We start from the raw sequence: 12,546 nt of genomic DNA, 5'->3' as shown, positions 1-12,546 counted from the left end.
ATTTCCCAGCTGATGGACATTCCCATAATTTTCAGTAGAATGGATTAGATATGCAAAATACATCGAGTTAAATTATCATAGTAAACTGGTCCTTGGTAAATGCAAAGAACCCAACTATTAGGAAAGAGCTGCTAGAAATATTTTGGACACAAGGATTCATTTTTCTTTGATCTCTTTGAAATACAGGCATAGAAGTGTATTGCTGAGTCAAATGGTATGCACATTTTGATAGTTCTTTGGGTATAATTCCACATTATTCTCCAGAATAGTTGAACCAGTTCACAACTTCACCAAAAGTGTATTACTATCCCCATTTTCCCACATTTCCTTCAACTTTTTTCATTCTTTACTTCTCTGTCATTTTAGCTAATCTGATAGGTTAGTTGATAGAGGCATCTCCATGTTGATTTAATTTACATTTCTCTCAATAGCGATATATAGCATTTTTATGTGACAATTTATAGCTTTGATTTCTTTTTCTGAAAACTCTCACTCAATGGGGAATAGTCTATATTTTTACAAATTTAGCTCAGTTCCTTCTCTTTTTTGATAAATGAGACCTTTATGAGAGAAATCTGATTTTTAGCTGGGTTTTTTTTCAAGGCAATGGGGTTAAGTGGCTTGCCCAAGGTCATACAGTTCAGTAATTAGGGGATTAGGAAAGGACAGAGCCATGGAGGGGGAAGTATAGGACTATAGACAGGGACAGGGTAGTAAAAGGTTTCAGAGAAGGGTAAGGACTCCGAGAAGAGAAAGGATAGGACCAAAAAAAGGATCAGGGCCGGGAAAGGTTGGGACCATGGTCAGGAATACAGACAGAGGCAGAGGCTAGTGGAAGGACTAGCACCAGGGACAAGGCATGGACAGGGCTAGATCATCTCTTACCTGGTGTCCTGGGGCAGCCTCTGGAACCCAAGGCAAGTTCAGGAGCAAGAATAGAACAAAGGGTGGAGTTGCAGTTACCATCTGAAGAAGGGAAATCAAAAGACAGTGGCTTGTTTAACAAGGAAGAAGCACAAAGGAAAAGGAGAAAAGGGAGACAGAGGGAGAAAGAGGAGAAGGAAGATAGGAGGAAGCAGAGGGAAGGAGAGAGAGAGAGAGAGAGAGAGAGAGAGAGAGAGAGAGAGAGAGAGAGAGAGAGAGAGAGAAAGGAAACAGAAACAGACATGGAAAGAAATATAAGGACGGAGAGGGGAGACTGCAAAGAGACCCTAAGAGAGGAAAGACAGAGGAGAAAAGGGGGAATACAAAGAGACCAAAAAGGAGAGAGAAAGAAGGAGAGGGAAAAAAAGGACAGAGAGCTAGAAACCAAGAAAGAGAGATACAAAGGGACTGAGAGAAAGAGAAAGAAGAGACAGCTAGAGAGGTGCAGAGTTAGGGAAGGAGAGACAGAGGGAACAAGAGACAGAGAGAAACTGAAGGAACAGAGGAAGATTGGGGAAAGGGAGGTGGAAAGAGGGATAAGGAGAAAGATGGAGATACAGAAACAAGCAGAGCTAGACAGCAGATAGAAGAGGAGGAGGGGAGAATGGGAAGACAGAGGGAGACCGCAAAAGAGAGACAGAGAGGAAAGGGATTGGGGGAAGAGAAAATGACAGGAGGGGAAAAGAGGGTGAGACTCAGAAAGACACAGCCATGTTTGGAGGTTCACAGGTTGAGGGAAAACCCAAGAGCAGTTGATGGAAAGAGACAGAGATCTCTGAATGAGGAAGAGAGAGAAATTTGGGTAGAGTGAGTCCCAGAGAAAAAGAGCAGAACTCCTCTCACCCCACCTTCCTCACCTGACCAAACCTGTCAGAAGCAAGCTCTCACCTCTACAACTTGGAAGATGTGGCTCCTTGATTATGGCTGCAAGGAGATGTGCTTTTATGGGAGGAAGGGGGGAGGAAGGAAGGGCAGGCTGAGTCACAGAATCTGGAGGTTTAGGGGAGGGCTCTGTGGGATACCTGAGGCAGCCCTTAGCAGGTAGAACGATGAAGGTGATTGAATCCTTGCCAGATGTTATGGGAATGGGGGTGGGCAGAACCCTGTGCTCCTTCTCTCTCTCCTCACCACTGTTCTTGAGGGATAGAAATAAGGCCTCTCCAGCTCTTTGTTTCCCTTCTCCCTCATTCCTCTTTTTTTTAAAAAAAAATTACTATTTATGGAATGAAAAAGCATCTCTATAACATAGTATAATAAAAAAGATAATTGCACATGAAATTACGTGTCCATTGTGATAACTTGGTATTCTTTTCAAATGCGCCACAAAATTTTCATGTATATTTTGTCTGGTTTTCTTCCCTTTCCCAACCCCAACATCTTACATGTCATTTCTTACAGTGTAATAATATTTCATAAGAATCATATACCCCAGCTTGTTAAGCCATTTCTCCAAATGATGGCCATTCCTTTAATTTCCAATTCTTGGTCTGTCACAAAAAGAGCTGCTATAAATATTTTGGTAAAAATTGCTTCTTTTCCCTTTTTATGATCTCTTTGAGATGTAGCTCTAGCAATGTTATAAGAACAGTTTTATATCTTTTGAGCATGCTCTCACATGTGTTTCAGAATGGTTGGACATTCACAGCTCCAGCAACAGGGAATTAGAGTCCTGGTTTGCCCACATCCTTTCCTCACATTTTGCTTTTTTGTCACATTGGACAATCTAATAGGTGTGAAGTGTTGTCCCAGACATTTAAAATTTGCATTACTCCATTCAACAGTGATTTGGAGCATTGTAAAACACATTTTTCAAAAGGAAGGGCACTTTGAAAAACTGCTGAGTGCACTTTTGGATATGTGAATTAAAAGATGTGAATTTGAGAAACACCAGCAGCGTAATGATAAAAGACTCTGCAGGAGCTAAGGAGATTCCCAAGTGAAGCAGGTAGAGGAGGAAGAGAAGAGATCCTAGGTCAGAGTCTTGGGTGGCCTGCAGTAAGAGCTAGCAAAAGAACCAAAACAGGAGCATCACGTTGATCTCTGCACCTCGGGGTCCTGAAAGACCAGGGAAGAAACCTTTTTGCCACCCACATCTCTGGTCCTATCCAGTGGTTCCATATCAGAAATCACTCTGATTTTATCAGTGGCAATGACATGAAATAGAGACCTGGGTGTATTCTGGGAAGATGGCATAGTAGGTCAGAAATTTCTGAGCTCTCCAGATTTCCTCCACAAAGTGACAGAAAATTGCCACAAAATGAATGAAGTACAAGAAAAATAAACTGGTGAAACAATTACCCTCCTGAGACATCTAGAGAAGATGCAGAGAAGACTCCAAGGGCTGAGGTTTGGCCTGAGGTGAAGGAACATAAGCTCCGCCAGACTTTTCTGAGTTAACAAACACCAGGCTCTGGGGCATCTCTATCAAAAAACAAACAAAGAACTTTACATCAGGAACTTTTCCCTCACAAACTTCCATCTAAAGAACAATAGATGCAGAATGAGGGGAGATGAAAGGACCTCCTGATGCTTCTGGAATTCAGGCCTAATGTTGCTGATGGAAAGTTATTCTGGGCCAGATCTGTGGGCAAGGGGAAGCATGCACATGCCCAAGGAGGGCAGTAGCACCAAGAGCAAGAACATATTAGGGAGAGTGTGGCTGGGTCTTAGAGGAGGAAGAGATCCCTTGCACAGAATTGAGAAACTAGATTATAAGGCAGTAATTATCAAACTAGCTGGGGGTGAAGACAATGTTTGATGATTAAATTTATTAATCAGTTAAAATAACTCTTGTTGGGATACTTAGAAAGCAGCAAAACCTGGCATAGATCACTATCTTACACCATTTATTTACTAAGTACTAAATATGTTACTTATTAGGTTTCTGAGTAGGCAAACAATTTATGGAGAAAGAAGAGATAGAGAGTGTAAGGTTAAAAGTAAATGGATAATTTCATTTACATTAAATTTAAAAAGTTTTGTACAAATAACAAAAAAGCATAGCAGAGATCAGATGAAAAGCCAGAACAGATAAGGTCTCATTACTAAAATAAACAAAAAAAAATTCTCAAATCTATAAGAATGGGTCATTCCCCATTTGATAAATGGTCAAAGGATATCAGCGCACACAGTTTTGGATGAAGAAACCAAAACAATTTACAGTTGAATGTTCAAAATAAACTAAATGATTATTTATTAGGGAAATACAAATTATAAAAACTTTACATATTATTTTAGACCTGCAAGTGACATATGTTGAAAGGGATGTAAGAGAAATTGGGATATTAATTCATTGTTGGTGGAATTGTGAACTGATCCCAGCATTTTGGAGAGCAATATGGAATTATGCCCAAAGAGTTGTTAACCTAGCTATACAACTGACCTAGCAACACTATGACTTGATCTATTTATAAAGGTAATTAGGAGAAAACAAAAAGAACCTGTTTGTACTAATCTGTTTCTAGTAGCTTTCTTCATAGTGGCTATGGACTAGACATAGTGCGATGTCCATCAACTGGGGAATGACTGAGCAAGTTGTGGTATAGGATTGTGATGGAATCCTACTGTGCTATAAGAAAGGATGAGCTCAATGATCTTAGAAAAACATGGGATGAATTGCATGAAATGATGAGCAAACTGAACAGAATCAAGAGGACATTGTATCAGGGACAGGAACATTGTTTTAAGGACTTTGAGTAAGTAAGCTGACTTCTATAAATACCCAAATGAACTTGAAAGGGCTCGTGAAGAGAAATACTAGCTACATGCAGAGAAAGACCTGCTACCTGGGAGTATGTATAGAAAATTCGAGATATATAGACAGATGCACAAATGCAGATGCATACCGATATCTGTGTCCAGATAGATATAGACATATACCTGTTTATGTCTAACAGAGCTGTTTCTGGGGGAGAGAGAAGTAAAATAAGGAATTTACATGATCATTTTATTTTATTTCAAAGGATTAGCAAGTTTGAATAGTCCATTTGCAGTATCATGTAACTCATCTTTTTTCATTGTATTATAAGTTATGGAAATGCTTCTTAAATTTCAGAAATTAAAAAGTAAATGTATTAATGATTCAAAAAAAAAGGAAACCTGATCATTTGCTTTGCTCCTCTTCCAGAGGACTATGGGACCTTCCCCACTGATTTGCAGCTTTGTCATATCCCCCATGGGTAGTGCTGATCTCTTTGGGCTGTCTCACTTTACCACAGAACCAAACACAAAATAAGGGCTAGATAAATGTTTCCTTTCTTCCTTTCCCTCCTGTCCTTCCTTCCTTCACATCTTCCTTTTTTTCTCATGAAGGCATTTAATAAACACTTTCTCTGAGCTCTCTTTCTGACCACTTCTCCTGACTCCCTCGCTGCTTCCCTATCTCCCTACTCCCTCTCTCCCTCTCTATCCCTGCTTGTCTGTCTTTATCATAGAATTAAGAGATTGGAAGGATCATTGAAATCCTTGAATCCCACAGTCTCATTTTCAGAGGAGGAAACTGAGGGAGTCCAGGTCTCCAAATGCAGCAGATAACCCAGAAGGAGCAGCACTGCGTCCCATTAACAACTGTTTCTCCATCTTGGCTTCTCTTTCCTTTCCCCTCTTGGGTTCCATCTCTCTGTCTCTGATTGTGCCCATCTCTTTCTCTCTCTGTCCCTGTCTCTGCCTTCCTAGCTCTCCCCACCTCAGTGTATCTCCCCCATCCAACTCTGACCACTTTACTATTTTACCACCCCATCCCCAGCCCCCAATTTGTCTCTCTCTCCTTCTCCTTGATCTCTGACTCTCCAGGGGTCTCTGTTTTTGTCAGTCAGACCATTGACTTGCAACCTCCATTGAAGAATAGTCTGGAGAAAAGGGAGGCCAGATGGGAGGGGCTTACTTGGTCCTTCATAACCTCAGTTCACTACAAGGTTGCCCTCCTGTTTGGAGTCAGGGTCTCTAAGCTGTTTGACACAGTCTCTGCAAGAAGACTCAAGGCGGCCACACTGCCTGATGGAAAAACATTTCCTTCTTCAATATATATATATAGGCATTTCATGCATACAAATATTTATATGTTTATTATTGATTGCAAAACTTACTCATCCTAATAGTGGAATGACTATAATGGAAGGATTTCAGAGAAATTCCTTGAATAAAACAGATTCTGAACTCTGTCCCAATTTAAGAGGATTGCCTCTCCCTGAGACATACAAAAGGCTTCAACATTATGAAATGTTTGGAAAATACAGCACTGGGAGTTCCAGGGAAACGTCAGAATATATATACAGGGAAAACAGATACAAGATGGGTCAGATAGAATTCCAGGCAAATTAAGAGTTTTGTCCCCCTTATCATACACAGGAATATATGAAAAAGATGGTGAGAGAATAGTTAGTATAGGTGACCAATATGTGAACTCTAACAGCATTGCTTTATTGGGAAAGAATAAAAAGTCATAGAAACCATAGCGCCTACCAACCAGGGCTGAAAAGACAATTGGTTATTGAAGGAGTCAACGGACGGTTGGACAAACATAACTACCCTCACTATAGGTTGTCAAGGGAGCATATCGAAAAATATTACATATGCGGCACAAAAATATAAAAGCATTCCATTAAACAAATTATATCAAACATTATTATCAGGAAAGTTCTGTTTAATTAATAACTGAGCAGGGACAAGAAAATTAACTACATGACTGATAATCACACTTGTAACCACTACGTGATCAGACTCGGAACCATATGAACTATATGATTAATGATGAAAATTGTACACTTTTGTAACCAAGGAAATGATTTTAGTTTGCTTGTTTAATATGATTCTGAGACTATAAAAATAAATCTAAGCAGGTGACAGTCAGTCAACCTGCTCCTGCCTTTACCCCTTTGATGATTCAACTCATTTCACCCACTCTATCCCTCCTATCAGGTTCCAAGGACCCCGCGAAGGCTGGACCCCGGCACCCTCCCCCACCCTTTCAGGGAGTCAACCAGGCCTGAGTGAAACAAGAACAAAACCAGAAGTGGGTGAGACAGGATTTGTCACTTAGATGTCAATGGAGCTGCTAGGAACCAGGGGCCAGGACTGGAAAGGGGGGTGTATGAGGGAGGGAGGGAGGCCTCTGAGGTCAGGCTCCATGGGTGTATGTGCCCTGGAGCCTGGAATACTGGGGGTCTTCTAGAGAGGCAGGGTGGGGGATCATAGCAGAGGCTGCCTGAGGTATTCAGTGCTCATGTATGTGGATGAAGGGCAACTGGGGAGGCTCCAGCCCTGCCTTTGCTTACTGTGGATCCCCTCCCCTGGGGAATCAGCTCTCAGCTTACCTCCCAATTCCCACTCTCCTCTTCTCCCCCATGAATGGAGGCTAAACTGTGGTCCAGTTTCAGTTGGGGTGGGGTGGGGCAGGGATTCAGAGACATGGGGCACACTCAATTGAGCCCCTCTTCTCAAGCTCTGTATCTCCAGTAGATCTAGGGAGGTTGGCCCATGCTTTTTAGTCCCTCACCTTACTGAGATAATGTACCCATGGCCTCATTCCCCTGGCCAATGCAGCAGAGGCAGACCTGGGAGCTCAGTGGTGGGAGGGGTGGAGGGGTCCCCAGATCAGAGGATTTCTAGAGGGGGAACATGGTGTCTCCAGAACCATGTGTAGCCTGAACCCCAGAAGAGATCTAGCCTTGGCCCCAGGTTCATATGGACCAGCTGAGGTGGGACCTAAATTAGGAAGCAGTCTTCCCCCTCAAAAACCTTCCCTTCACTCCCAAGGAGGACCCCACGCTTAGGAGAGCAAAGGGGTCTGAGAGAGGGACAGGCTGGCCCCAGAGGGCTGAGGTCAACAGCTATAGAAGGCCTCACCTCAAGGCCAGATTCTCCCTTATTCCCTTTTTTCCACCCTCCCAACCTCCAGTCAGGAACACAGGGAGGATAAACAAAGGGGAGCCCACACCTCTTGGCTTCCCAGCCAACAATGCAGTACCTGCTCTGTCCAGGGATCCCTGGGAAGTCTGAAATGTGAAATCTAAGCCCAAGGCACAGGTGGGCCACACCCAGGGGCAGACATGCCTGACCCCCAAAATGGGTCTCTGGAGCCTTCCAGGAGAATGGCAGCTCCTTCCCCCTGAAGGCCAGCAAGGCAAGGGTTAGTTCCCCAGTGATATCACCTAGTGCATCCTTTGACAATAAGGATGGACAAAGTGACCACTGAAGCTCATGCCATTCCCAAAATGCCCCTTATGGGCAGGTGTGCCAAGAAGCCAGGAGAAGCAAGAAGGAAGGAAGGAAGGAAGGAAGGAAGGAAGGAAGGAAGGAAGGAAGGAAGGAAGGAAGGAAGGAAGGAAGGAAGGAAGGAAGGAAGGAAAGAAGGAAGGAAGGAAGGAAGGAAGGAAGGAAGGAAGGAGAGAGGGAGGGAAAGAGGGAGTGAGGAATTGAGAAGGGAAGGAGGGGCAAGAGAGACAGAGAGGAAGAAAGGTAGCATTGAAGGAGAGAAGGAGGAAAAGAAGGAATAAACAAAGAAGGAAGAAAGGGTGGGAGGGATGGAAAGAGAAGGGATGGGATGAGAAGGAGGGATGAAATTTGACACATATTTCTTCAAGGCCTCCCATGTATCCGTTCTCTTTTCTAGACAGCACACAGGCAGAGAAAATGGGAAGTAGTGTCTAAGGAAAAGCTGGTTGAAGGGAAGGGGCATTCTGGACCCTTTTGGACTTTTAATTAGTGTTGTTGAAGTGAATTAATTACAGCTGAACTTCCTCCCTCAGGTTGGATCATAGGAAGACAGACCTAGAACTGTTTTACAGATGAGGAAACTGAGGTCCAGAAAGGTTAAGTGAATTTCCCAAACCTCAGAAGCTGAACTTAAAGCCCAGCCCTGTGGCCCCAGAATCAAGGTTTACCCTGACTAGAAGCAGATTTGTGGGAGAAAATCCCCTTGAGAAAAAGCATATCTCTCTCTCAGGAACTGGGCTACTTTCCTACTCAGCCCCCCCAATGTCCACCTTTTGTGGACCTCAGATAGTCCAAAATGACTCCTTGACCCTTAACTACAATTTACTACTTCTGCATGCAGTCATCTTTCTGTCTCTGTAACTTTTTTTCTCTCATTCTTTCTCTGTGTCTCTGTCTCTGCCACTGTCTCTCTGGCTTTGTGACTTTCCCTGTCTCTGTATGTCTCTTTTTCTCTGTCTCTGCCACTGTCTCTCTGGTTCTGCCACTTTATTTCTGTGTGTCTGTGTGTTTGTGTGTCTGTGTGTGTGTGTGTGTGTGTGTGTGTCTGTCTTTTCCACTGTCTTTCTGGTTTTGTCATTGCCTCTGTGTCAGTTTCTTTTTCTCAGTCTCTGCCACTGTGTCCCTACCTTTGAGACTATATCTTTCTCTGTGCCTCTGTTTCTCTGTTGTTGTCTCTGCCTTGCTTTGTCTCCTTGTCTCCCCTTCCTTTCTTCTGTGCCTAGGGTCTCCAACCTCTTCTCCCTCTTCCCCACACCCTTCCTCTCTAAGTCTTCGAGGAATACTCATTAGCTTCCTTTCAAATTAGTCCCTTGGATAATTTTATCCTTCTGAGTATGAGGAAAGAGGGGCAGAAGAGAGGGGGCTTTATATCAATGTCCCTGGGGAGAAGAGAGAGGAAGTGAAGAAGGCAGGAGGTTGGGGTGGAAAGAGATAGGGTGGCCCCAAGGTTGTTCCCAGTCTGTAGATCAGCCCTAAACTGCCCAGTGCCTGGGTTCAGGACCTTGGTGGTTAGCAGTGAGTTCCTCATCTCTGAAGGGCTTACAGTGGAGACCAGGGGATCACTTGGAAATCCTGTAGGGGTTCTTGGAGAGAAAATTTGCAGTCATGTATTGACTGCTCCAGGGAACCTCCAGGGCTCCTTCCTGTTGTGGAGTCCCAAGATCCAGACAAAGGTTTCTAAGTCTTTACAATTCTCAGACATCTCTCCCTGCATTTTCCTTCAGTCTGCCCTCAGAATGCTCCCCAGGCCTTTCCATATTGGACCGGAGAAAGTTCTTCATCATGGACAAAGATACAGAACCTTAGAGATGAAAATAACTCCTTGACAGCTCGGTTTGGATAAGTTAAATCAAATGACACCAACATATAATAAAAAATAGAGAAAATAGAAGATAATCTGAAGCATCTCATTGCAATAGCACTAGATCTGGAGAACATATTGAGAAGGGACAATATAAAAATCATCAGACTACCAGAAAATTAGGATAAAAAAAGAATCTCTATACATTACAAAAAATTAGTAAGGAAAATTGCCCTGATATTTAAGAATGAGAAGGTAAAGTAGGAGCAGAAAGAGTCCATCAATTATCATCTAAAAAAGATCCTAGAAAGAAAATTTACACTAATGTCATGATGCTCATCCTTTGTAATCAAAGACAATCACATCATCAAATACATGATGAAATGACTTGCAGAATTTTTTTTATTGTAGTAAGTCCAGTGTTGTGCAAAGACATCCTCACTTGCTGGTTCTCAAACTATTCCATCCCATGATCTGATTTAAAGGAAGTAGTATTCTTGGTGCTGTTCTGGATGCTGTGGGAGTCTCTTGACCTTTGAAGAGGTTTCTCTTCCTCCTATATTTCTCTTCATCTCTGGTGAGACACCCGAGCTCACCATCAACTCTGGGAACTAGCCAGCATGTGATTTCTGGTGACAGAATGTGATAACCTGATACATGCAATCCTGTCTCTCAGTAAACTAATCATCAGCACTGTCTTTTCTCAAAGACTTTGAAATAGTAGGGCAATATAATCTTGCCACTCATAGCTCTATGGTGCTCTGCTATATTAGTATCTACCCCAGATTCAAGCTCACTAGATGCTGGCAGAAATGCAGTGCTTTTCAAAGTATGAATCTCTCTCCAGATAAGTCCATTATGGATGGTCTTGCCCTTCACAAAGAAAAGAGCACTCTCCCTGAGCCTTCTATCAGTTTCTCCACGGTCAATTGAATAACAACTCTGAAGACCTCGCAGCACCCATCTTCACTACTTTGGATTCAGAGACAGAAGACAACAGAAGCCATTGGTACAATGCTCACCTATCTCTGTCTTCTTGTCATAGCCAAGTTTCAAAATTCCCAAATGAAAGAAAATATTGCAAGTCAAAAGAAAAAAAGTAATACAGCAGAAAACCTAGCCCTTTTACTCTAAAAGAATATTGGTTTAGGAACATTATATTTCAAAGAGTAAAGGAACTGAGGTTGCATTCAAGAATAACTTAATCAGAAAACTTGAGAATCCTTGTAAATAAAAAATAGGACATTTAATGAACTGAAATACTTTTCAATGTTTGTAACAAAGACTGGAATGCAATAGGCAATTTGATATAAAAGATCCAGAAGAATCATAAGGAAATCATTAAAGATTAATTGCAAGGCACTGATAAAGGACAAACCAATCACCTATGATATATGGGAATGAAGAGGTGATTCTGCAACGCAAAACTGGAAATAAAAATCGAAAGAAGCAATTGTCAGATTAAGGTGTGAAATAAAGAACTTCTCCAGAGGAAACATGTGGACTTGGAGAGCTGGTAATAGTGGAACCTTGTTCTCATCTGTGTAGAGGAGGTAACAATGGGTATGGCTGATGAGGGTTAGAACTCTTCTGGAGACTTGAGAAAACTGGGGACTGTGATGGGGTAGGGAGAAAAGGGTATTGATTGTGATGATTCTGGTAGAATGAATACATAAGGGAGGTGGGAAAAAACAACTACCAGGGCAAGGGGCGAAGATAAGGCAGCAAGGGGAGGGAAAAAAGATAGATTGAGAAGAAAAATGGAGGGAAGCTCACAAATAGCAATTTAACTTTGAATGTGAATGGAATGAAACACACCTAGATAGTGGAAAAGAATAGCAGAATGTATTAAAAAGAACCATCAAACAATATGTTATCTACAATATTGAAATAGAGCTTTGGAATCCAATTTATGAAGTTTGAGTTGATTAAAAAATACAGGGGTAGCTATTATGATCTCAGACATATATATGACTAAAATAGATTTAATTCAAACAGCTAATCAGGAGAAATACATTTCTGTAAAGGCACCATAGACAATGAAGCAATATCTATACTGAATCTCTATGCAACAGATACTATAACATCCTAAGATATGAAAGAAAAATTAAATAAATTACAGGTGGAGAGAGTGAGTGGTTGTAACATAGTAGGGGGCTTTAATTTTCTCCTCTCAGAATACAATAGATCTAACAAAAACATAAGAAAGAAGTCAAGGAAATGAATAGAAATTTAAATAAATTCCTCCATCCTCATCTTTCCGTACTTGCTTGGAGATCTCCCCAGCTCCCAGAGGGTCACATGTCCCTTCTCTGCACCTGATTACTCAGCTCCAGGTTCCCATTACTAATCAAATCCTGCCTCACACATTTCATAGATATGAGGCCCTGGACAAGTCAGTTCGCCTTTGTCTGCCTTTGATTCTTCATCTGTATCGTGGGCACAAAAAAATCAGCCTCTACCTCACGGATTTTGCAAAGATCCAATATAAAGCTCCTATTTCAGAACCCTGGGGCTCTCAATGCTGCTCCTCAATCTTTGGTTCTCCTCCTGCCCCCAGTCCCCAGAAATACAATGCACAAAACCGAATTAAAAGAGACCCTGAATTC

General features: G+C 42.1%; 1 protein-coding gene across 1 annotated transcript in view; it reads left to right on the top strand.

Annotated features, from left to right (window-relative positions):
* Nucleotides 1–12,546, top strand: part of LOC141510144 (sulfotransferase 2A1-like) — a 150,634-nt gene that overhangs the window by 92,419 nt on the left and 45,669 nt on the right. The window lies entirely within an intron of this gene.

This window comes from Macrotis lagotis, chromosome 1 (assembly GCF_037893015.1).
Source record: "Macrotis lagotis isolate mMagLag1 chromosome 1, bilby.v1.9.chrom.fasta, whole genome shotgun sequence".
NCBI lineage: Eukaryota > Metazoa > Chordata > Mammalia > Peramelemorphia > Peramelidae > Macrotis > Macrotis lagotis.
The sequence above is the reverse complement of the archived record's forward strand: the minus strand, read 5'-3'. Positions and strand labels throughout refer to the sequence as shown.